General features: G+C 29.9%; 1 non-coding gene and 1 pseudogene across 2 annotated transcripts; both read left to right on the top strand.

The window, feature by feature from the left end:
• The first annotated feature begins 2,211 nt into the window (after window positions 1-2,211).
• Window positions 2,212-2,285, top strand: TRNAR-UCG (transfer RNA arginine (anticodon UCG)). Its single transcript has one exon. It is a non-coding gene; the product is annotated as a tRNA-Arg (tRNA).
• A 13,800-nt stretch (window positions 2,286-16,085) lies between these two features.
• On the top strand, window positions 16,086-18,590 carry LOC120089299 (exocyst complex component EXO70H1 pseudogene; annotated as a pseudogene). Its single transcript, XR_016524100.1, has one exon. The product of XR_016524100.1 is annotated as an exocyst complex component EXO70H1 pseudogene (transcript).
• Window positions 18,591-25,884: the final 7,294 nt, after the last annotated feature.

Genomic DNA, 25,884 nt, shown 5'->3' with positions numbered 1-25,884 from the left:
TTGGAAAAAAAAAAAAAAGAAGTTTATATCATCTTTGATTTGAAATGATTACTACCACTTCTAGTAACATGAATGACATAGAGTGGTGTTTATTATATGGTCTTATTTTTTTACATAATAAATAATGACAATTGTTTAGTGGATATTGTTTCACAAATCCCAAGTGTGGACTTTAAAAACCTAATTTTTGGAAGAAAAAAAAAGAGAAGAAATTCACTTATAGCCAATCTTAACTGTCACATAGGTCAAGGTTGAGTCAAAATTTTGACTTGTTTTCCTTTGTTTAGGTTCTCTTGAATAACTATTTTTGGTTGGTAACTTTTCTTCCCCCTATTCCACAGGGATCAATGCATCCAAAATCATTTTAAATAAATTTAGAATTCGTGGGATTTTCTTTTTCTAAAAGAAAATATAAATAATGAACAAATTATAGAAAGCAAGGTAGAAAAAATGTCATCAATATATGTTAGAATTAATGGAACAAAAACAAGTAGCAGAGCGCCGAAATATTGCAGAAAAGCATCATGATATTGTTGCATTAGATGAAAGAACACTACAAGGTTTTTAGTGTTGAGAAACTAGATTCACTCAACATTGTAGAATCCTACTCAACATTATTGATAATAAGGTTTAAGTCATGACGCTAAACATCTAATTTTTTGCTAGATTTTTTTGGAGTGACATTTTGGTATTACTTGTGGCACCTTGCGTGTGAAGAGAGAATTGTAAATTGTATTAACAACTGCTATTTGTGAGTCGAAATTTTTTTTTTGTTCGTTATAACTTCTAAACTATCAAATTGTGGTGCATGAAAATCAAGTAGTCATTATCGGGCATACGTCTTAAAGGGTGATTTGTAGCACGAGTATGAAGGTTATTGTGATAACTTTTATAGTAGAACCTGACATTGCATAAAACTAGACAAAGTTTTATATATCTCAAATGTTGTTCACCTTTTCCCTATTTTCTTTTATATTTATCATTGTACTTTACCAATTTGATTGCGACGTAGAAAATAAATGTCTAATAACTAATTATGGTATATCCACGACATAACATTGTCATGTTGTTGTTTACTATTATTTTCTCCCACCAATATCTTAACCATAAAATTATGTTCAAAGTGACAATGTGAAAAGTTGTAAGTAGTGAGTAGTACAAATTCTTGAAAATAAAGTAGTTTGATAATGTTCTTAATTTAATTTAAAAGAGTAAATATATAAAGAAAGATCAATTTACAATTGGATTAACAAGGGTAGTTAGCTAAATTATTTGAGGTCAGTGAAGTAGGTTAGTTAGACAACAAAACATTATGTACTTATTAATATTTTTGTAATATTTGGAAGTTAATGAGATTGTAATCTTAATTTATAGGTGTTATTAAGATACAAACAAATGAAACAAACCAAAAATTGAGGAAAGTTTTTGGAGCAATTTATTTAGAAGGGCATGGAGGCTAAATTATGAGAGCATAAGTAAGTAAATGAAACAAAAAAGGGGTCAAGAAAACCAAATATTCAACAACAACCCACTAATTCTTAATCTAAACAAAACCTTATTAACTCAAACTTTAATTCTTGACAAGAGTGCTATGGGACATGGGGTTGTGTTTTTCCTTATTTAGTTTTTTATAATCATTTTTTTAAAACTTTCAACCTTTATCTTTTTATTTCCTCTTCTTTTCTTTTTGTTAAATTATAAATTTAGCCTTTATAATTTTTTTTTTAAAAAAAAAGAATTTGGTTACTATATTTTCATAAAATATTCCTAAATAATCTTTATGACATATGACTATTTATGATGTTTTATTAAACTATATAAACTAGTTGTGACATTTTATCAAACTATTAAAAGATTAAATTATATTAAAATTGAACTTCATTGTAATTATAGAGACCAAATTCTTTTTTAAAAAAAAACTATTGAGACCAGATTTGTTTTGTTTTTTTTTTTTTTTTTCTCTTCAACTCTGTGCTTTACTCTTTAATTTATATATTGAGTTGAAATTTTGAAAAACGACAAGTTTTTTTTTGTTTTATAACATAAATATATGAAAAGCAAAGTGGCCGATCCTGAAATCAAGGGGTGCCATGAAGAATGGCAAATTTTTCCTTTTTGCAAAGTCCATATTTACTTTCCGTCTTCATTATTTTATATTAAATATTTGTTCGTAATAGTTTTATAAAAGTAAATTCATTTCATTAACAAAAGGACCGCATAGCGCAGTGGATTAGCGCGTTTGACTTCGGATCAAAAGGTCGTGGGTTCGACTCCCACTGTGGTCGAACATTTTAAATTTTCTTAAATTTTTTTTTCCTTCACAGGTCCCCCATTCTTTTGGATCTCAGCTCAAATTACTTTTCACGCACGTGGTGGTGCCCTTTAAAAGTCCGAATTCAATGTGTTGTAAAATGGGCCGTATTCGCCACCTTTTTGGGCTTGATAGGCCCATTATTTTGGATCTCAGCCCAAATTACATTTTAACCACGTGGTGCCCTTTAAAAGGCCGAATTCAATGTGTATCTAAATGGACCGTATTCACTACATTTCTGGAGCCCAGCCCAAGTACTGCTTCTGGAGGCCCAAGTTACTTTAAAAATCATTATTTTCAATTTCAATATCAAGAGGTTCGTATGGAGATTTTAAAAAGAAATATGTACCAATTACTGCTAAATTATAATTATGATGTGAAGAACTATATTACTCGAACTTATTATAGGGAGACTGGCACAAATGATTATGTTTAATATGATTTTGTTTTTAGTTCGATATTTATAGGAGAGATTCGAGTATTTAAATTTTTGTTTGGACCAATTGAATTATGCATAGAAAAATTGAATAAATTTTAGCAAAAAAACAGTGGAAAGTAAAAAATCGGAAAGATTTGGAATTCCTTTTGATTAATTTTTTTTAACCATTTTGTTACTGAAACTAAATCTACCTGTAAATTTTCTGGGCAATAATTCTTATGACTTGGGTCATTTATTTAAGGATTAAAAAAAGGCAACTTTCTAAACGACATAAATACACCTAGGTAAATCTTTAATAATCTTAAATTTATAATCTTTTTTATATAATAAAACTAAAGGCATTGTTTGAAAATCTAAATTCTAAGGTTCTGTTTGATAACCATTTTGTTTTTAAAAATTAAGCTTATGAATACTACTTCTACCTCCAAATTTCTTCATTTGTTATTAAAAATCAAGTCAAATTTTCAAAACAAAAAAGTAGTTTTCAAAAAATAGTTTTTATTTTTAGAATTTGGCTAAAAATTCATTGTACTTAAAAAATATTCAAATCATTGTAAGAAATGAAGATGAAATAGACATAAGTTTTAAAAACAAAACAAAAAACCAAATGATTACCAAATGTAGTCTAAATTATTAAGTAAATCTGCAAAAAAGAGGAGGACAAACTACAAAAGTACAAAAGCCTACATAAACTCAAAACCACACATGTTACACAAGAAAGAAACACATCCACAAAATAATAATAATAATAATAACAAAAAAAAATGTTGTAAAATTGAGGAGCACAATCGAACACAAATATGGATAAAATATAATATAATAATAAAATATATTTAAAATAAAATTAAATAACTAAATAATTAAATTAAATAAAGAAATTATAGGAAATGAAAAAATATAGAAATTTCCTTAAAGCCTTTTAGATTTCTTACCAATATGTGTATCTTCCAAAACCCATCAAATACCACTATTTATAGACAACTTGGCAAGCATGAGGTGGATTACATAGACACTAATAGTGTGTAATGTTGAGACATATGAACAACACTGGAGAAATGGGGTATGACACATGGTTAATGGACATTAAGCATGACCATCTAATGGACATCTATTATTATAATATTTATAATACTCTCCCTTAGATGCCTATTATATATATGAAATATGTCTCATTAAAACCTTACTATTAAAAATCCAACGAGAAAAAAAACCTAATGAAGAAAAAAGAGTACATATTTCATATAATATACCCTCTTAAAAGAGTACAATATATTTACTCCCCCTCATGAAAACATTGCTTAAGATATTTGAGTCGCCGCATTCCAATGTTGTGCACCGATTTTTCAAAGGTTGCGGTTGATAATGATTTTGTAAATAAGTTTGCCAGATTATCTTTTGAACAAATTTGTTGTACAATGATGTCACCATTTTCTTCAAAATCATGAGTGTGGAAAAGCTTTGATGAAATATGTTTTGTTCTATCTCCTTTCATATATTCTCCTTTGATTTGGGATATACATGCTGTGTTGTCTTCGTACAATATTGTTGGAAAATTTTTGTTAGAAGACAAGTCACATGTTTCACGAATGTGTTGAGTCATTGATCTTAGCCATACACATTCTCGTCTAGCCTCGTGAATTGCAAAAATTTCAGCATGATTTGAGGAAGTAGCTATTATGATTTGTTTCATTGACCACCACGATACATAAGTTCCTCCACATGTGAATAGATAATCAGTTTGAAATCTAGCTTTGTGTGGATCAGATATTTATCTAGAATTTGCATAACCAATTTGATCAAAATTTGATTTATTTGAATAAAACAAATCCATATCGATCGTTCCTTGAAGATAACGGAGTGTATGCTTAATTCCGTTCCAATGTCTTTTTGTTGGAGAAGAACTATATCTTGCTAATAAATTTTTTGAAAATGCAATATTTGGTCTTGTATTATTAGCAAGATACACAAGTGCACAAATTGTACTAAGATATGATACTCTAAGACAAAGAAGTTCTTTTGTTATTATCTTAAGGTCGAAATATACATTTCTTCACATCTAATAAACGAACTTCCATTGGAATGTTCAATGGATATGCTTTATCCATATAAAATCTTTTCAAGATTTTCCTTATATAAGTTGACTAATGAATACACTCCATATGCTAAATGTTCAATTTTCAAGCCAAGGCAAAAATTTGTTTTTTTGAGATCTTTCATCTCAAACTCTTTCTTAAGATATTCTATTGCCTTTGAAAGGTCTTCAGGAGTAATACTCCTGGAGGTTGATAATATAAATATTATGCTAGCTACGCTCTTGTTGATAATAAGATTCAAATATTAGATTTATATGAATTAGATTCATAAAGAGATGTATACATATAAATATGTGATATTTATATGTTAATTAATTTAATATTAAATATGATTTAATTGATTAAGAAATAATGGAGATTGGAGATTAGTATAAATATATGATATTTATGATAATTAATTAAATGTATATTAAATAAGATTTAATTATTAAATGTTGTTGCTCTAGTTGGCTGAGATTCATAATTTTTTTCTAATCAATAACTCGTTATTTTATTTAGCCACGAGAAGACATCAGATGAGTGCATAATACTTTTTAAAATATTTCTCTTGATATTGCTATTGCATGAGCATATTCAAAATATAGAAAAATGTCTTCTCTAATGATTTAAAATTTTGGAGTTTCAAGTGCATTTCATCTACAAGTTTTAGGAAGATTTTTTTTAGTGATCATATTTTTATGACATCCATGTGTATTTTGGCATCAAACCCTAATGACAAATAATTATAGTAACACTACTACAAAATATTATTTTTATATTTGAAATTTAATATGTACCAAACATGTACAACAACATTTAATTTATTAATTATAACGAAGAGGGGAAAATCGACATACCTTTACGACCTACCTTTAGCAGAAAAAATGATAGGAGCTTGTGCTGATAATGTGTTGTAAAATTGAGGAGCACAACGAAACACATATATGGAAAAAATATAATATAATAATAAAATATATTTTAGAAAATAAAATAAATAAATAATCATAGGAAATGAAAAAAATATAGAAATTTCCTCCAAATCTTTTGGATTTCTTACCAATATGTGTTTCTTCCAAATCCCACCAAATACCACTATAGGCAATTTGGTAAGTAGAGGTGGATTGCATGGATATTAATAATGTATAATGTTGAGACACATAAACAATACTTTAAAAAATAGGAACATGACACATGATCAACAGACACTATTATCCTAATATTTATAATATAAAAAAAAAAACAAAAACAAAAAGAAGAAGATAGAGAAAATGGAAGGTAAGGTTTAACTGTGTGGAAACTTCCAGGAACATAATTGTGTCACGAACTTGCCTAAACCCAATTCAATGTAAATGGAGTAATATTCATATCAATAAATGACATATTATACCATTTATAAAATCTTATAAATGTATCATTATAGCTGAATTTAGTATGATGGAATGTGCCAAAAGCTTTAGAAAAAAAATTCGACTTAGACTCAAATAAATTCCATCGTCAACTAATGATTGAATCAATTAGATCTAATCCTAATTTGTGTAGAATAAAGAAAAATCTATCTCATGAAGAAAAGATAAACTCCATGTCCCCTATAAATACATTATTATAACTCCATAATCTTGAACTTTATCTTAATATGAAACTTAAATTTCTGATTTCTTATTCACTCTATTGTTCTTCATCTTTGACTTAGGTATTAGAGCTTGAATTATAGGTCTCTACCCTCCGAACTATAATTGACTATTGTCATATGAAAGGTAAGTATGTTTTTCTTTATCATAATTGTGGCATCAACATGTATTATACACAATCTTCCGACTTCTTATCTACTCTACGGTTCTTAGAGTCTAATTTTCAAGTCTCTTTCGTCTAAATTACAAAATTATCATTGTTATTACGTATAGGTCTAGTATATTTTCTCTCTCTAGATTTTGGCATCTAACATATTTTTTTCTATCTAGATTTTGACATCTAAATGTATTATACGCAATTTTCAAATTTTGAAAGCCAAACTTACAATTTATAACCCAACAGAATCACAAAATTCTGGAGGAAAACTTATTTTCATAGATAAACAGTCTATGGTCTCTCGTAATTGCTGATGGCATTTGACAATCGACATGGATATACAAAGTCAATGTGGGCTCCTTTATTGGGCCGCCATCAGGGCCCATCAACGGTGGCCCACTCCCTTTCATCTCGTTGTCTGGTGACCCTTGACGTGGACGTGGGAAAATGGATTGGACCCCACGTTTCCCTTTTTAATAGGTAATTAACTTATCAAAGGCTATTTATTTATTTTCTTTCCTTCTTTTTTGTCCCCAAAATAATAACGGAAAGAAAAAAGAAAAGATTGTGTCCTCGTTAACCAAGGTGCGGTCAAAAAAATTCGATCATTCAAAAAAATCGATAAATCCAACCTAATTTATGCGGTTGGGTTATCAACTCATTTTAATTGAGTTGGGTTGAGTTCAAATAAATGAAAATTTTATGAATTGGGTTGGTTAATAGATTTACCTAATATAACCCAAACCAACCCGAATTTATTATTAACTTTGAAGTATATTTTTTATTACTTGTAACACAATTATTTATACATATATTGATTTTAATTTTATTTAATTCCAATATTTTTTTGAATGATTTATTCTTCAACAACTCTTAAGAGTAATTTCTTTGCACTTTAGATATAAAATTTTCACTATATAAATTGAAATTGAGTTGTTAATTTTAATTCAATATATGTAATTAAATTAGATTTTTACATATTTACGTTTGGCTTGTTTTTAGAACAAAATTTTAAATAGACGATCCGATTAACCCGAACCAACCCAACCCAAATACTTCATGGTTAGATTGGGTTGAGTTCATTTTTTAATTGGGTTGAGTTCATTTTTTAATAAGGATTATTTAGGTTGAAAAAATTTAGAACCCAAACAATTGAGTTGAGTCTAAAAAAGTTCTTTAATTCAATCCATGAACACCACTAATTCACACATCTACTCATTAAAAAAAAGAAAGAAAAAAAAAAAAGAAAACTGTGGTCCATAAATATTTGGTTTTCAAAGTTTAGTTAGTTAGTTATTTTTTTTATTTTTTTATTTTTTTATTTTTTTTTGCCAACTTTCAAAATTGGATTAATTAATATTTTGAAAATTATCAAAATCATTAAATCCCAAAGAAAAATAGCTACGCGCAATAGTTAATATAATCATAAATACACCGGAGCTAAAGGCTAAAAATAGAAACTACACTAGAATTTTTTTTCTTTCTTTGTTTTTGCAACTTTTCTAAATGTCAATTAAAAATGATTATAACTATGATATTTATACATTTTTATTGATATTTCCACATTATATGGATGTGATAGATGTGAATCAACAATTCTTTTATATGGTAAAGAAAAATATAATAAACATTTTAATTTATTTAAAAAACATAAAATATTTACACATATGGAATATTTTTCAATATTTTCATAAATATCCATCCACATTACATTTTATTCATATTTCCATTAATTTTCTTCGTAAAATTGAGACTTCAACATTTTCATTGACATTATAAATTTTGATTAGACCTTAAAAAAAGGAAATTTCAAGTAAAGCAATAACACATTAATCCAATATCTCTCTTATAGCATTATAATTATTGTATAACTTATTATTAAGTCATCAAATTATAGCATAACATAGTAGACAACCAAACTAACACGAATATAATTCAACTGACATAAATCTATAGTATAAACTTTAAGGTATGAGATTCAAATCTACCTCACGAAAAACAGTGTTTCATTTGGTTGAATCTAATGTGAAAAAGCCAAAGAACATTATAAAATGAAAAGGACATTACATTATGATTATTGATTAAGTAGTGAATTAAATATGGATTGAGGTGGTCATAATCATATCAAAGTGAGACTTGAGAGATTGAAGTAAGCAATGAGGTAAGAAAGAGAGAGTAAAAGTCATATAGTTGAAGCCAGATTTTTTCTAAGTCTATATTGGTGGTCTCAAGCTCAATATCAATACATATCTCACTTCTTCAGCTGTAAATATTTGCAAGAGCTCAAACAGAAGCATGAGACAATAGAGATATTATAGTAATTACTTTTTTATATAACTCAACCAACATCAATTTCTACTATCAACTTCGACATTTAAAGTAATCTCCACTATATATGAAATTTTTTTACAAATCAATGCAACGATAAATTAATAATTTTGTAGATTTATTACTTTAATTTCAATTCAATTTTTATAATTTAAATAATATTTTAGTAGTAGTTTCCAAATTTTAAATTTAATTTTATATTAAATATGTAGTACGCTTTGTTTAAAGTTACAAATTTTCATATACTTGTTAATTGTAACAATATCATAGTTCAAACTTATGTAGAAATGTGACGAATATTTTCTTTTAAACGTATAAAAGATGATATATGATATAAGAATAATTCAATAAAATCTAACAAAATTTGTAAAAATAAAAAAAAAAAAAAAAAAATGAAACTACTACTAAGATGTAATTTAAACGGTAAAAGTTGAATTGAAATTAAAGTAATAAATCTAACAAAATTCATAATTTTTTTTTAAAAAAAATCAAGAAGTAAAAGAATCAAAGTTGACCCAACATGAGTAATAGATTTTGCGAGATCCCTAGAAATGCCTGCAAATAATAATAAAAAATTTAAAATTTCGGTTTGAACTTTTGTCTATTAATAATTAATTAATTTGATTTTAGTCAAACATCCCCTCTTCCTTCATCCTCTAATTTTTATGTTCACTTTTTAAATAAATAAGTTAAATAAATTAGGCTCCCCTCAATCTTTGCCACGTGTATTGTGTTGATCTTTTTTTTTTTTTTTGGACAAATATGAACCTCTAAATTCGTGGAGGATTTATCGTTTCAAATCCTATACTAATAATTATATTAATTTAAATCTCGAACTTTTGTAATTATATCAGTTTTACACTCTTCTTTATATTTTATTCGACCAATATCATATAAAATTTATAATTTGATCATTAAACTCCTAAATTTTCATAAGTAAATCAATTTAGGTCATCCATTACAATTATCTTTGAAAATTGTCCATGTTTAATTCTTAAATGTTAGTTAACTTCTTCAAATGTCAGATTTATAAAATGGATTATTAGAGTAAATGCATGGACTATTCTAAGAAAATTATAGCTAATAGTCTAAATTGATTCATTTGTGAAAGTTTTGGGATTTAATTGATAAATTTTTAAGTTTCACATGAGGTTTTCCCAAATAATACATAATGGAGAGTGTAAATGATACAATTATTAGTTTAGAGTTCATAATTTAGATTGATACAATTAAAGTTCATAATTTAGATTGATACAATTATTAGTTTAGAGTTTAAATTAATGTAACCCCTAAAGGGGCCGTTTGGATTAAAGTTTTGTAGATGTCTAGGAATAAAAGATGTCTAAGAATATGATATTTAAGAATAAGATGTTTGGGAATAAAAAATGACTGTGTTTGGTTATGTATGAGAATGAGAATAGGATGTTTGAGAATGCGTGTTATACTTTTTTATGCAATTTTAAAGTATAAAATTAATAAATATTAATTTCAATAATTAATTTTCGTTTGGTAATTTATTTTATTACATTAAGGTATCAAATCAATTTTAAACCAATAAAATTTAACTAAATTTACCCACTCATCCTCTAGTTTAATATATTTATTATCAATTAAATTTTTTATTGCACATTTATATTATCAATTTTTTATTTAAAATATATTGATAATTAATTTAAATATCTATTTTGTTTTCTGTAAATTTATTATTGAAGAGTTAATTAACTAATTGTTTAATGTCAATTATAAGCCTTAGATATATACAAAAGAAGTTGATATAAACTAATTGACTTTAAATCACCAAACAATGTTTTTAATTAAAAAAAAATAGCTATGATCATAGATTAAAACTAGAAGTACAAATGTAGAAGATGGTTTAATTGAAAAAATTAACTTATTTTATTATTAGTCAATTAATTAATATTTTTGTAAATACTAATTAATAATTTTAATAAATAATTTATGATGTTAATATATATTACTAATAAAAAGGGATTTAAGCAAATATAATTATGGTTATTCATATATATTTTTTTTAAAATTATGGTTTTCATATTAATTCATAATAGAATAAATTATTATATTAACATTATTATTAATAAAATTAATTATATATGTCAATTATAAATAATTTAATTTAAACACATCTATAAAATAAATTAATTAATTAATCAATATCAACAAAGAAAAAACAAATAAAATGAAAAGATAAAAAGTAAGAGAGAGAAAAACAATTGGAAAAGGAGAAAACTCATCTATTTGGGTGGTTACAAAAAAAAACATTTATGAATGATAATATAAAACGCCTTGGAATAAGATATTTCCACTCCCAAGGTTAAAAATTTGAACCAAACATGGTGATAAAATATCATTTCCCATTCCCACATCTTATTCCCATGAACCAAAAGGGCCATATAGGTTAAATGTATAAATTGATATTTTCCCTCTTATTTTAATAATTATAAAGTCCAAATATTTATCATTTTTGTTGAGGTTTTCCCTACGCAAGACTCAATGCCCAAAGGCGAGCCAAAGAGAAAATTGGGAGGCGACATGAGGAAACGTGCATCCCAAAAGAAAAAGCCAAAACCTCTGATTCTGGGCAAACCATATTCATATATCAATCGATAAATAACCAAGCTACGCTAGGTTAGGCGCCCTGTAACCTTGAGTATTGTAAACCACCCTAACATCGCAAGAGTTATACGTTACTACATGCGACGGTCAAAAGGAAGGCACTATAAATAACCTCATTTGATGACCATAAATGGAAGAGCAAGTAATTATCTTCAAATATAAACCCTGTCCTTATTTTTATGTTCTTATTTGAACTATACATTCATTGTACTTAAGCATCAAATTGTTGTAAGCTCTACAATACACCGGTATAAAGATCTTTCTCGCATGTCAATGTAAAAAACGAAACCAAACTAGAAGAAACAAATCGAAAATCAAAGACTTGAACTTATGAGGGACCCGTGACAACGACGAATGCGTGTAAATTCGATGTACCAACCATTTTCGTTCTCTCTCTTCATTACTTAAGTAATCTTTGATCACTTCAAGATGTTTAGAGCACAAGATATTGAATACAGTAATTGGTGGAAAATCAATCAGTTTACTTCCAATTCTATATAGTATATATACTTTTGGTATTAAGTTTACTTCCAATTACTATATGATATTTTAGAAACTGATGCATCTTTCTTGATTGATAATTAAGTTTTCTTATGTCTTATCATTGACTTGGTAAACTATACACGAAAGAAATATAGAAATTAGATGAAGAAATATACCATATTATATTTTGAGTACTATACTACGATTTATAATTGATAAAAATAATAAATTTTGAAATCAAGAAACTAATCATCACAACAACATCAAGTTGCAATATCTCAAAAACTATACAACTGTTATAGATATACAAGTAAGTGTAGTGATAAAAATAATATTTTAACCTTTTATATCTATTCCATATATTAAAATGATTACGAGGAAAAAAATCTTTACATTCCTATTTTGTCTTTACATATTTTAGTAATTTTTTTCGTGTCAATTGTTATAATTATTTGAATCAAAGTGATGTATCATTCATGTTTGAGTGTAGTACAAACTGTAAATATAAAACATGAAATTCTAACAATTGAGATGTATATGTTTGACAAACAATCATCTCTTTTGTTCCATTACAAATTACAACTATTCAACTTGAAGTGGTTATTAGGGGTGTATATGGATTTGGTTGGGTTGAGGATGTTTTTTGGACCTACCCGAAAACCTAACCTGAAAATTCAGATTGATTGGATTGGCAATCCAAAAGACCCAAACAAAATCTTCAACTTAACCCTTAAAGTTCGAGTTGGGTTGGGTTCGGTTGTTGGATTATAACTTACTTTTTTCTTATTAATTTAAAATATGTAAAATCACATACAATTCAAATGTTAAAAACCAAATATCTATGATAATTTATTACAAACTTCAAACAAATACAAACATCATAATAGTTTTAAAAAAATATATTAAAAATTCATAAATTCATTAACCAAAAGTAGTCAAACTTTAAACTATATATATATATATATATATACGTAATTCGAGGTTGAGTTAAGTCAACCCGAGACCCAACCCAACCCAAGAGTAAAACTAATCCAACTCAAACAACCCAGACCAACCCTTATAGTTCGGGTTGTTTGAGTTGTTGAGTTTTTTTAACATTCTTAGTGGTTACGTAGCAAAGTGATGTATCTTTTTATGCATGAATAATAATCTACATCTAGACCATAAATACGAAACATCACGATATTTTCTTTTTTAAAATTTCATAAATTCATCCTTCTCGAAAAAAAAAAAATCAAAATTCATATTTTGTTTTTCTCGTAAAGAGAATTATTTTCATCCATCATCATATGCCAATATTATTAATTAATATTATTATATGGACCAACCTTTCTATTACATTACATTCTAATTTTCAATAACATTACCATCTATTGAACTTAAATTATTTCGAGTTGTTTCTTTGAGAATTGATTTCCAATTTCCATGTAAGTTAAAAGAATATGGACAAAATCTCCTAACAATTTTTTTCCAATTTTCAAATAAAAAATTATTCAATTAATTAAAATTATATAAGATACACATTTATAAGAATTGGTCAAAATCAAATATTTGGATCTTCATTTCAACTTGTAATATTAAATTTAGTTTGTCCAATATACACACGAACACATTTCTCAGGAAGCAGGATATATATAAAATATATATGTGTGTGTTAATTAGATGAATATATAATGAATTAAAGTAATGAATTTGATTAACGACCCAAACCACGTCCAATTAAATTAAAACAGGGAATTAGTCACAAACTGTTTGAATATGTATAACTGTAAACAGACAGGTAATTAAAGGACAAAATGTAAATTAAATAATAATTTATGATGGTTGAAATAATTTAAATATGATTAAAATAAACAGATTTTAGAAGAATAAATTGACTTTAAAAAGTGAAATTAGGAGAAGAGTCCGAAAAGGGTGGCAACAAAGAGGCGTGGCTATTTTGGTGTGCTTCAGAGCCAACATTTTATGATTGGACTTTCCAATAGTAGATGCTCAAAATAATAATTTAATTATTAATTATTGTCTCTACTAATCCCATTCTTTTACACGTGAATTTTTATTTGTAAAATATTTTTAATTAGATTAAACCATTTAATATTAACGATTCATTCAAACCAAGAAATTTGGCTTAGCACTTGATTTTGGAATGAGGGTCAGAGAGCGAAAATCACATTCAGAAATGGATGATTTGTGATTCTTGATTCTTGTTTCTTTTTAGGGAAATTCGTAAAAACCACCCTAAATAAGATGATAATTATAATTATATCATCAAACTTTTAGTTATAAAAATTAAGAATTTAAATTTATTTAAGTATTAAAATTGGATCCACAAAATTATATAATCGTAGAATTTATAACAGTTGTATAAGTTTGAAGGTTCAATTTTTATCATTTGAAGGTCTAATTTCTATATCTGTTATAAATTTAAGGATTCGATTTTAACATATAAATAAATTTGAAGTCTCAATTTTTACAATAGAAAGTTTAAGGGTAAAATTGTAATTACGATCATATTTAAGGGTGGTTTTTGGAATTGTCATTACTTTTGAGTTAGATCAAGTTGTTGGTTTTGTAAGTTTTATGTATTGATAAATTTTATTTTTATTTTTATTTATTGTATTGAATTCACATTCGATCCGACCTTTAGTTTGAAAACATATTCCTTAAATCAACCAAGTTATGCTCTTTTGATGCTTTCAATATTGATTTTCTCATCTTTTATTTAAGTTTATTCTCATTCAAAATGTTACCATACAAAACCATTTGAGAATGTACATTTTTCCTAATTCCATGACAGCTCTAATGGATGCTTTTTCAATTCAATTGATTCTTATTCTTTATTATCTTCCATACAAATCCTAATTAATGCACATTTTACTGGTAAGTTTTAAGTTTAGTTTTTTCATTTAATTTCTAGATTTTAAAATTTTAAAATTAATTTTAGCAATGCAAAATATATATATATATATATATATATATAGTGAAAATTAATAATTTTTTTAAATTAATTAATAAACATTAATACACAATAATAAAAATGAATATTTAATAAAATATCAAGGTTAAAAGTAAAATTTTTAAGGTAAAGCATAACACTTAGGAGGGATTTGGGATAAGGAGTTGGTTATTATATTTAGGTAAAGATAATTTGTGTTTGGGATATAGATTATTTTAGTTTGGGTTATAATAGTATTTGTTTGAGGTGTAAACTATTTTAATTTGATAAGAAAATATTAAACACTATCGCGTAAAATAGTAAAAGCGTAAAATAGTAAAAACTATAACAAATAGTAAATACTGTAGCAAATGAGGATTTTGACCTAGTATTGATTGTAGCTAATTGGGAATACAAAATAATATTTACTATAGCAAGAAGTTGTTATTATAGTCTTAGGATAGTCCCTGCCCCAAATGCATGCTTAAAGTATAAATCTTGAAACCTAGAAACAAAATTGGACAAAACTCAACAAGGATTCATAGGTTAAGTTAAAATCAAGTTGGTTAGCTTTTGGCCATTCTTTCCCTTTAGTCTCTAAATTATAAAGTTTATGAATTATATCAACTTCTAAATTATACTTTTATTTTATTCATACCCATTGATAACATCAACAAACATGCGCACTAATTCATATAAATTATCTATCACTCAACATTGAAGACATGTCAATTATCATTCCTTCCTTCTTATATGATAACACAAACCTAGCTCAACTATTAAATCACCCTTTACCTTCATTAAAAATTAAGGTTCGGAACCTGCCCCACAAAAAACCAAAGGATGTATAAACTTGTGCAACATTTAAAATGGGGAAAAGTGGACTTTCCATGAAGAAAATTTGGTCATTTTTCAGACTTGTAAAAGTCCAAATACCAATCAAAATTTGGGTATCTCTTATGTTTTACATTCATCTGATACTCTGCACGCAATCGGATTAGAATGGTAAGACCGTGTTTCTCATTTATCAACGTCACACCAAAACTAACAAAACAAATATTTTTGGTCAAATGCACCCACATACAACATATACAGCTATTACATTTTTCCTCTTTTATCCTAAGATTTTTTTTTAATTCATTATTGTCTGAATCAGCTTATACAAGCCACCTGACCCTATAATATTTTGATGTCAAAAAAATTTATAAGAAATTAATTTTTAAGTAAGTGACCACCATAAATTAAACAATTGACTTCTTAGTCATTTATTAAAACTATATCTACATTTTTACTGCTAGGTCAAAACATGATTATTATTTTTTAGCTACAAATTTAAATTAACATCAACTTTTTTAATAATAATATCCCTATTACTCGGTTTCTCTCTCTTCCCTATTTGCTTTGGGATCAAGCTAATTAGTAATTCCCTTTCTTCCCCTTTTGTCTATAAATACCCCCCTCCAATTCTCCATTTCCCCCATCAAATTTCCTCTATCAAATTCTCTCAAATCACCCAATTCCAAAAATCTATACAATTTCATTTCATTTCATTTCTGAGTTAATTAGGTCATTTTGTATTGTTTGAATTCCTACTTATCGATGCCGCCAAAGGGAATGAGGAGTGTGTTCTTTAAATCTCCAACTTCTTCTTCAATACCGAGCACGCCGTCGCCGTCGTCGTCGTCTCACTCGTCTCGCCCCACTTTATCGGATTCAATGGTGGAAGAGAATCTTGAAGTTGCAGAATCGTTTGTGACAAAATGGAGACCTGATTCCACCATTGTTGGTTCTTTGTTTCAAGGGGATGGTCGTGATGAAGCTCGGCAATATATCAAAGCGGTGAAGGGTTTGTATGCTTCCATGCACTGTCTTGCTTCTCGGGATTCATCTTCCAAGAAGCTTATGCGTGCTCATGATTTGATGAAGATTGCCATGGAGAGGCTTCAGAAAGAGTTTTACCAGATTTTGTCTGTTAATCGAGAGTATTTGTATCCAGAACCGGTTTCTAGCGTCCAATCGCCGATGACGTTATCCGCCAGATCGAGTGTTTCTGATTTTGAACTGGAATCGGAAGATGAATTCCGATTTGCTAATGAATCTATTGCGGAGGTTGAGCGAGTTTCTATCTCGGCTATGGCGGATTTGAAAGCAATTGCGGATTGTATGATATCGACTGGCTATGGTAAAGAATGTGTGAAGGTTTATAAAACTGTGAGGAAATCGATTATTGATGAGAGTCTCTATAATCTAGGGATTGAGAAATTGAGTTTTGCGAAAGTTCAGAAGATGGATTGGGAGGTTCTGGAGATCAAAATCAAAATCTGGTTGAAAGGTGTGAAAACGGCAGTGAAGTCTTTGTTTGAAGGAGAAAGAGTCCTTTGCGATCACGTTTTCTCAGCTTCTGTTCCGATCAGAGAATCGTGCTTCGCTCAAATTTCTAAAGATGGAGCAACGATTCTGTTTGAATTTCCAGAATTAGTTGCGAAATACAAAAAAACTCCAGAGAAAATTTTCATTACACTAGATCTATACGAAGCCATAGCCGATCTCTGGCCGGAGATCGATTACATTTTCTCATCCACGGCAACATCAATGGTACAATCTCAAGCCGTCAGTTCACTAATCAAACTCGGAGAGAACATTCGCACATTAATCAACGACTTCGAAATGGCTATTCAGAAAGAATCATCGAAAACGCCTGTTCCTAAAGGCGGAGTTCATCCACTAACTCGCTACGTGATGAACTACATATCTTTCCTCTCAGATTACAGTGGAATACTGAACGACATTGTAGCCGATTGGCCTTTAGCAACGAAATTATCAATGCCAGAATCATACTACGGAACACCTAAAGAAGAAGATAGTCCGATTACCTTACGTTTCGCTTGGTTGATTCTCGTCCTCCTCTGCAAACTCGATGGCAAAGCAGAGTATTACAACGACGTCGCTCTCTCCTACTTGTTCTTAGCGAATAATCTCCATTACGTCGTTGAAAAAGTTCGTACCTCGAATCTGAGATTCATCCTTGGCAACGACTGGATTGAGAGGCACGAATCGAAGATCAAACTGTACTCCTCCAAGTACAGACGCATTGGATGGAATGGAGTGTTCTCGTCGCTTCCGGCGGATGTCACAGCGGGAATATCGCCGGAGGAAGCAAGAGAATCGTTCAGAAATTTCAACAGAGCTTTCGAAGAAACTTACAGAAAACAAGCCTCCTGGATCGTGCCCGATCAGAAGCTTCGCGATGAAATGAAGATTTCACTGGCGAGGGAACTTGGAGCTTTATACGGCGAGTTTTACGCGAGGAATCGGGTTCGGGTGAGGCGGATTTCTGGGTCGGATAATGTGATCCGATTATCCCCTGATGATTTGGGTAATTATTTATCGGATCTGTTCTACGGGTCTGGATCCGAAAGTGTAGGGAGCGGGTCCTCGTCTACTTCATCGTCTCATTCCTCGCCGTCTTCTCGAGGGAGATTCGCCCGTTGACACGTGGCCGCTACCGGCTGTTTTAGATTTTTCTGTGAAAATAATACATTATTTATGTACATAAAATTCTTTCCATTTTTTTATATAATAAATGAATTTAAGTTGGTGAGACACGCTTTCTTCTCATTTATTCCTCAAATGATTTGTTTTTATGTTTTCTAAATAAATTAATTACTATCAACTTTAACATAACTTTTTGTTTTTGTTTTTTGCAAAGGTACTAAAAGATAATAAAAGCTTGAATTCAATATATTTTTGAACTAATAAATAGTAATAATTTTTTTTTTTTCAAATGAGAGCTAAATGAGTGTAAAAATATCTGTGAAGTAGGAGTGCAACAAAAATTCAGAAAAAAAAAAAACCAAATCGATCCAAACATATCTACTGAATTGTTGTGATATTTTTAGTATAAAATTGGACATCTTGATTTGTTGGAGAAAACCAAAAAGTATTATTTTGATTGGGATTTTATTGAAAAAACCAATCAAAATCGAATCAAACGAAATATATATATATATATATATATATTCTAGTATTTTAATTAGTATGATGCACATAGATTTGTTGTTTATAAAGAATACGAATGATTGGGGATCGTGTATGTTGTTTTTTTAGAAAAGTGCAAAAAAATATAAAAAAGAGTTCAATTTCAATCTATAAAAATAAAAATAGACCAAATTTTTATTTAAAATGAGCAAAGAGGACCAATTCAAAACAAAAGGGGAAATAAAATAAAATTTTGTAAGAAAAAAGAAAATACAAACAATCAAGCAAATAAAAACTAATTTGTTGGCTTTGTCTTTTATTGGACATCGATTTGGATTTCTTCTTTATAAAATCAATTGGTTTGGTTTGATTCTTATTGGTCCTGAACAAAATGAAACTGACTATCACTTCTAGTGTGAAGGAATAACAATATGTAGGAAAATAAATAACTAGTCTACAAACTCTCGAATTACACTAAAAAACTAGCAACTATGAAATTGCTAACCAAACATTAGTCTTAATATGTGTTGAGATCGAATCTTGAGCGGAAGTGTGTGAATGCCTTGCATCTCGAAATTCCATTTAAAAAAAAAATGTTCTAAACAGAATATAGAAAGATAAACATGTTAAAAGCATGCTTGAGAAGAAGGGAAATAAGGAAGAACCATTCTTACCTTTGAAGATTCTCAAGCTCCTAGAACGATCCTCTCGCTTTTTCAACGAACACGATCTCCAACACAACCGTCTCCTAGAACAATATTGAACACGACCACGACCGACACAACCTTGTTATTCTTTAGGATTCCAATAGAAAGATAAGTGGCATCTAACTATTGGACGAGGGTGAAGAGGAGAAATTTTTTTGGAGAAAGCAGAGAAGATTTCTTTGGTGGCTAGGGTAACAATTGCAAAATGAAATCTGGCCCTCAGGAAGACTTTATATGGAGAAGGGTTAGCACCTTCTCCAAGTCTTTCCCAATTTACCTTTGTGCATAATTAATTAAATAACACCAATTTAATTAATTAACACATTAATTAAATAGTCCTTTATACATTAAATCCAATTTAACGTATTTATTTAATTACCATAAATATCGTATGTGTATATGTGACACCTCTCTATTAATTAATTCTTTATGAATCTAATTCACTTAAATTAATTATTTGAATCTCATTCAAATGTTTCTTTCCAACTTAATTTAAATTATAGATCACATCCATAATCAATTACATATTAATCATATTAATATACAATTTCCTCAAATTGATTTGAACAATTAAAATCATCCATCTTTAATATCCTTTAGTGAGCTAACAAGGGGACCTACAAATCAGAAACTCCAATAATATGAGATTAATTGGCTAAACTCATAAACCAAATTAATCAATATTTGTTAACTGTGGGTACACTCCACTAAAGATCCACAACTGCACTCTTCTCATTACAAATATATTTCTGTGTCCATGGATATAGACCAATACCAATAAATTGGTCCTTCACGAGTGTTTGTAACTCCAACTGGGTCAAATTATCGTTTTACCCTTGGTTTACCTCTGACTCCTTAGGTACCAGTGCTCCTTTAATGAACAACCTGTTTATGGTCCAACCAATAAATAGAAACTCCTCTTGGACTAATGAGAGGGTAAGGCCCTTTGTTCAAGTCTCGAAGACACCACTTAAGGGAAAACTCATCTACTTACCTTGAAGTCGGGAATGAGTGAATTCCATCTTGTATTATTATGTTCCCAGCACCTCACTCGGTTTTGTCCCTAAAATGGTAGGCATGTTGAGTCGGCAAACTGGCCACTCTCACCCATAAAAATCAAAGGACAATCCCTCGTGAATATGACTTCATAATATACTCAGGATTAAGATTAAGTTGCCTAGGTCATCCAATTGAAATATGAACCTAACTAGTTAACGATGTTACATCAAGTGGTTACTATTTTAGGGTCTGGTCTTATGCAAACTCATTGCATAGGATACCTCCACTTGCATGTCACCTACATGAACACATTAGATCATTGCGTTTGTATCAAATACAAAATGGATCGTATCCATAATGTCACAAGGATAAGGTACCCAACCTTATCTCTATACTATAGACCCTTTAAGCTGTTTCTTGAACATCGATCCCTATATGTCTCCACATACAGTTCAAGACTCATGAGGCAGCCTTGAATATTAGTTTATTAGATTTAGGGTTATTAAGAGAAAATAGAATACAACACAATCAATAACATTTATTGAATTAACATCGATAACTCTTTAGTAATGACAGTCAATTAATAACATTTACTATTTACGAGTTTTAGGGTATAAAACCTAACAATATGAAGAAACACTAAGCAAAGAATCAAAATGCATGCTTGCACTAATTTTTGGCATAATATATTCCAATAAGTTGAAAAGATTATGGAAGCAAATCAAGCTTCTTATGTCAATTAGAGCATAGCTTAGTAGATGAATGTAAATTACTATTTCAAAAGTTAATGGTTCAATCTTTTACCTCGTGTATCTCAAACTACAAAAAAATGGAAGAAAAAAAAATAAATTTGTCTATTTATTTTTTAAACTTTTCAAAGTGTCTAATAGGTTTTTGCACTTGTAATTTTGTGTCAAATAAGTCTCTAAACTTTAAAAAGTGCCAAAGAGATTCTTTGACATTCAATTTTATGTCGATTAAGTTCATGGACTTTAAAAGTGTCTAATGAAACCTATCACTAAAACTTTAAAAAAATTTAAGTTCATGGGCTTTAAAAGTGACATCATTAATAAAATTATTTGTATCTATAAACATAAAAACAAAAGTTTAGGACCGCATGAACACAAATCGAGACTCATAATTTAGCCTATAAAAAATAGAGATATCGACAAAATAAACCATTTTCCATCTAAGAGCCTTGTCCATTTAATCTGTGGGACCTTACCCCGAACGGGATGAAGAATCTCCGATTATATGTGAAATGAGGGAGAGAGTGTCACATCCCCTCCCGAGCTTACCTCTTTCACTTGAAAGGAGGCGGGAAGACAACATATACTACCCTTTTGAAATATCTACTATCCATCCTACCTTGTTTCCCCTTATCAATTCCTAGAACCATAAATGTTAAGCTAAGATATAATTTTTGTTGGGATTGGTGTCCTAATCTCCCGGTGGTCTCATAGTTTGTAAACATGTTGTACACACATTGTTATTAATAAAATAAGAGTTATTTTATTTTCATTGACTGAAATCCAATAAACTAAGATTCGTGGTTATTTCATGTAACTTAAGCATGTATATGAGACATACAAGTGGATCATGCCTTAAGTAATAACCTAAATGGTCTGTAGTAGATGGATAAAGGAGGGATACCTTATCCTAGTGACATTACGGATACGACCCTTGTAGATGTTTACAAGTGTTATAAAGTGCTAGAAATGGTCTGATTCTGACCAATCATGTGGAGACATGCGAGCGGGGGTGTCCTATACAAAGAGTTTGTATAAGACCGAACCACGAGATGATTAGTCTCTTTATATAACGCCGTTGATAATTGAGACTTACATTTCACTAAAATGACCATAGGTGACATGACTTCAATCTTGAGTGAATTGGGAACTCCTGCCTATGAAGGTGATCCTTTGATTAGTATGGGTGAGAGTGACCAGATTGCCAACTCAACAAGCCTACTTTTTTGGGGATGTGTCTGATTGGAGAGCTGGGAACTCGGCTACACAAGACGGAATTCACTTCTTCCCCGAAGTAGGGGCAAGTAGATAAATTGCTCTCTTAAGGGCTGATTCCAGGTCTTGAACATAATGGCGACACCCTCTCTTTGGAAGAGAAGACTCAATCATACTTATTGTTCATTAGAGGAATCAATGGTATTTAAGGAGTTATATGTAACTACAAGGGAAAACGGTAAATTGGCCTAGCTGTACTTACGAGCGATTTGTGAAGGGTTATCGCACTGTTGATTGGTCATATGGACACAAAAATATATCTATAGTGCAAAGAGTGAAATTGTCGGTCTTTAATGGAGTGATCAACAATTAACGGATGATGGATCTCGTGACTAAAGAGTTTAGTCAGTTATTCACATATCGTTGGAGCTTTAAGCTACAGGTCCATGAGGTCCCCCTGGTAGCTCAATGGGTTCAAGTTGAGAATCAGATTTTGGGTTTGTTTGAAGTGTTCAAATTAACAAGAGGAAATTCAACTATATGTGATATAATTTATAGGATGTATTAGATATGTTAATTAGAGGAATTAATATAAATATGATGTATATTAAGTACCATAAAATAGAAAAATAACTATAGTTTATATGTTTCATATGATGAAATATTAGAACTATGAGTTATAAATATAATATGATAAGTTGGTTATCATATTTATTTATAATACATTAATTATATGATAATGGATTCATTTTCTCTAATAACCGATTTGAGTGGGAGGTTATTGGAAGTTTTATGGTAACTGTGAGATAAAGGAAAAATTGTTTCCAAAATTAGCGGGTTGATTCACTTGGAAGATTCTCACGAAAAAGGCTATCAAGTAAAAAGAGTTTTTACTAAACGATAGCCGTTGAGAGTACAAGATCGAGCTAAGAGTTGACTATACGATAGTTACTCGCTGATCGTTGCTACATGATCGAGTAGAAAAGTTTATAAGATAGGCTTCATCTTCTAAACGATCAAGTACATCGTCTATATGATAGATAATCTTCATTATCTCCTACTTACTCGATCGTATATCTCCTGTCTTCCTCAATCCAAGATCATACAGAGCCCACAACTCCTGGATTCTCACACCAAGAATACTAAGGTAGCCATTGTAATGTTCTAAATTCGTTCGTGGATCGAGTTGGATTCAATTCGGTTCGAGGTTCATCCAGTTGTTTGTGTTGTTCGCTGTTCCGTTCGTTGCATTTGAGTGCATCATTGGACGCTTTGGACATTGATCGAGGGATACTTGAAGAAGAGTTCTTCAAAGGTACGCATACTCTATCTCTTGTATCTTCTTGTAGCATGCTATAATTTTTGTTTATGCATGATCTGTTTGTTTCCGTTTAAGATTGTAATTATTGTGTTCATTCTGAATGGAATTTAGAACAATCTACTTCCGCTGCTCATAGAGATCTCTGTTTTAAATTTCCTTCAATTTTATTCCATTCCAACTATTAATGTCTATACAGGATTTATGGTTACATCTGACTATCTTAACAAAATTCTCATTTCCAGCAAATCCCTAGAGAGATGAATCCAAGAATCGTTCTGCTGATGTGATAGACCCTAACTTTTAGTGGCACTCTGGAACGTTCTCCTCCTGCTACCTGCGGGGGGAGTAGGACAGAACATTTGGAAAGCATGAGCTGGGAAGCCTAGTGACTGGTATGTTTTATACGAACATAGGTTTTATTTTTGAATTTCATTTTGAAAACGTTTGCAGAAACATTCATTTGTAACAACATTAAAATATCAAAACAAGAGTATCACAGTCTGTTATCTGAAATAATAATGGCATGGTCATAAGTTTTTTCATAGTAAACCCCTTTCAACCAAATGCAAGTTCAAGGAAATAATCCCATTACTCAATACAACTCGTCTAATGTGCACATGTCGACAATAATCCATTAGACGTGTTTGAGACAGCTAACATTCTTAAGGTACAATTCCAATTTTCAATGATTGAAATCCCATTTTGAAAGCAAGTTTCCATCCAAACTAAGTAGCAAAATCAATATAAAACATGTTTTCAAGCAAATCAAGGATTAAAATAGTTATCCAAATAAATCAATAGAAAACCAGTGTTTTCTAGTTAAATTCCCAAAACATCATATTTTAAGATCATGCCAAATTTCTAAACCATACATATATGTATATAAATTCAAACAAAAACATTTGAAAATAAAATACTCACATTTCACGAGCAAGTATTTCCCTTTTCTCTAAGTTCTCTTATTTCCTCCTAGATCCTGAGCCTGTATTATTTCAATAATCAATTAAGAGTCCTATGTTTAGGGCTAAAATAACCTTAGGATACCTTTTTTACCCTAAACCTAGCCTACCAACTCCAATAAGTATAAAACTAAACCTCTGGATTGGCAAAACTAACTATGGAAGCAAGATTTGGCCTTTGTAGAGCAGTTGGACGTAGGGTTACCCTAGATAGCTAAGTTGGACGCCCGGTGTCTCCCTCCTCAATGCATAAACAGCTTCTTGGATTCCTGGTCAGCAAGGTTGAATGCCTGGTACTTCAGCTCAACGCGTAGTCCTCCCCTTCAAACGCTAACTATCTCAAATCACTTCCCTTTTGAGTCTTTTTGCAAGAGCTTTCAATTGTGTTGTGAGAGGTGACTCTTTGGGGGTATTTATAGGCACTCAAAGCTATCCTTGTCACCTACTTAATGTCCTCAATACATGACACCTCATTTTGCATGAAAAATCCTAAGTGTCAATACCATGCAAGGTCCAACACAATGCTTCTTGACACCTCTTACTTGCATGTAAGACTTAGGTGTTTACACCATGCATAGCCTAATGCATACTACCTTTTGAGGTGTTCTTTCAACATTTTGCATGCTCTTCTAATTGTCCATCTCTTCCTTGGCTTAGCCAAAACTTCATGTGGTCGAGTCACGTACCCCACCTTGCTGTCAATTCAACCTTGCTTCCTAAGTAACTCAAATCAACGCATAGTTTTTCCTCACAAGCCTATTTTGGATGCATGGTTTCCATCCCATGCGTTCAAATTCCCCTAAATCTCTCCTTTCTTGGTTCTAGTCTCCTTTTCGTAGCATGGTTTCTACCCTTGATTATATCCTAAGTGTTCATAACATGGTTGCATAGTTCCTAGGTGTCCAAGATAGTTATCTCCCCAAAGTATGCGTTCACTTGTTCTTTCTAGGGTTTCTTAGTGTAACTCAT

Source organism: Benincasa hispida, chromosome 10 (genome assembly GCF_027475165.1).
Source record: "Benincasa hispida cultivar pf3 chromosome 10, pf3_genome.v1.1, whole genome shotgun sequence".
Lineage (NCBI taxonomy): Eukaryota > Viridiplantae > Streptophyta > Magnoliopsida > Cucurbitales > Cucurbitaceae > Benincasa > Benincasa hispida.
This window is presented reverse-complemented; position numbering and strand designations above follow the sequence as displayed.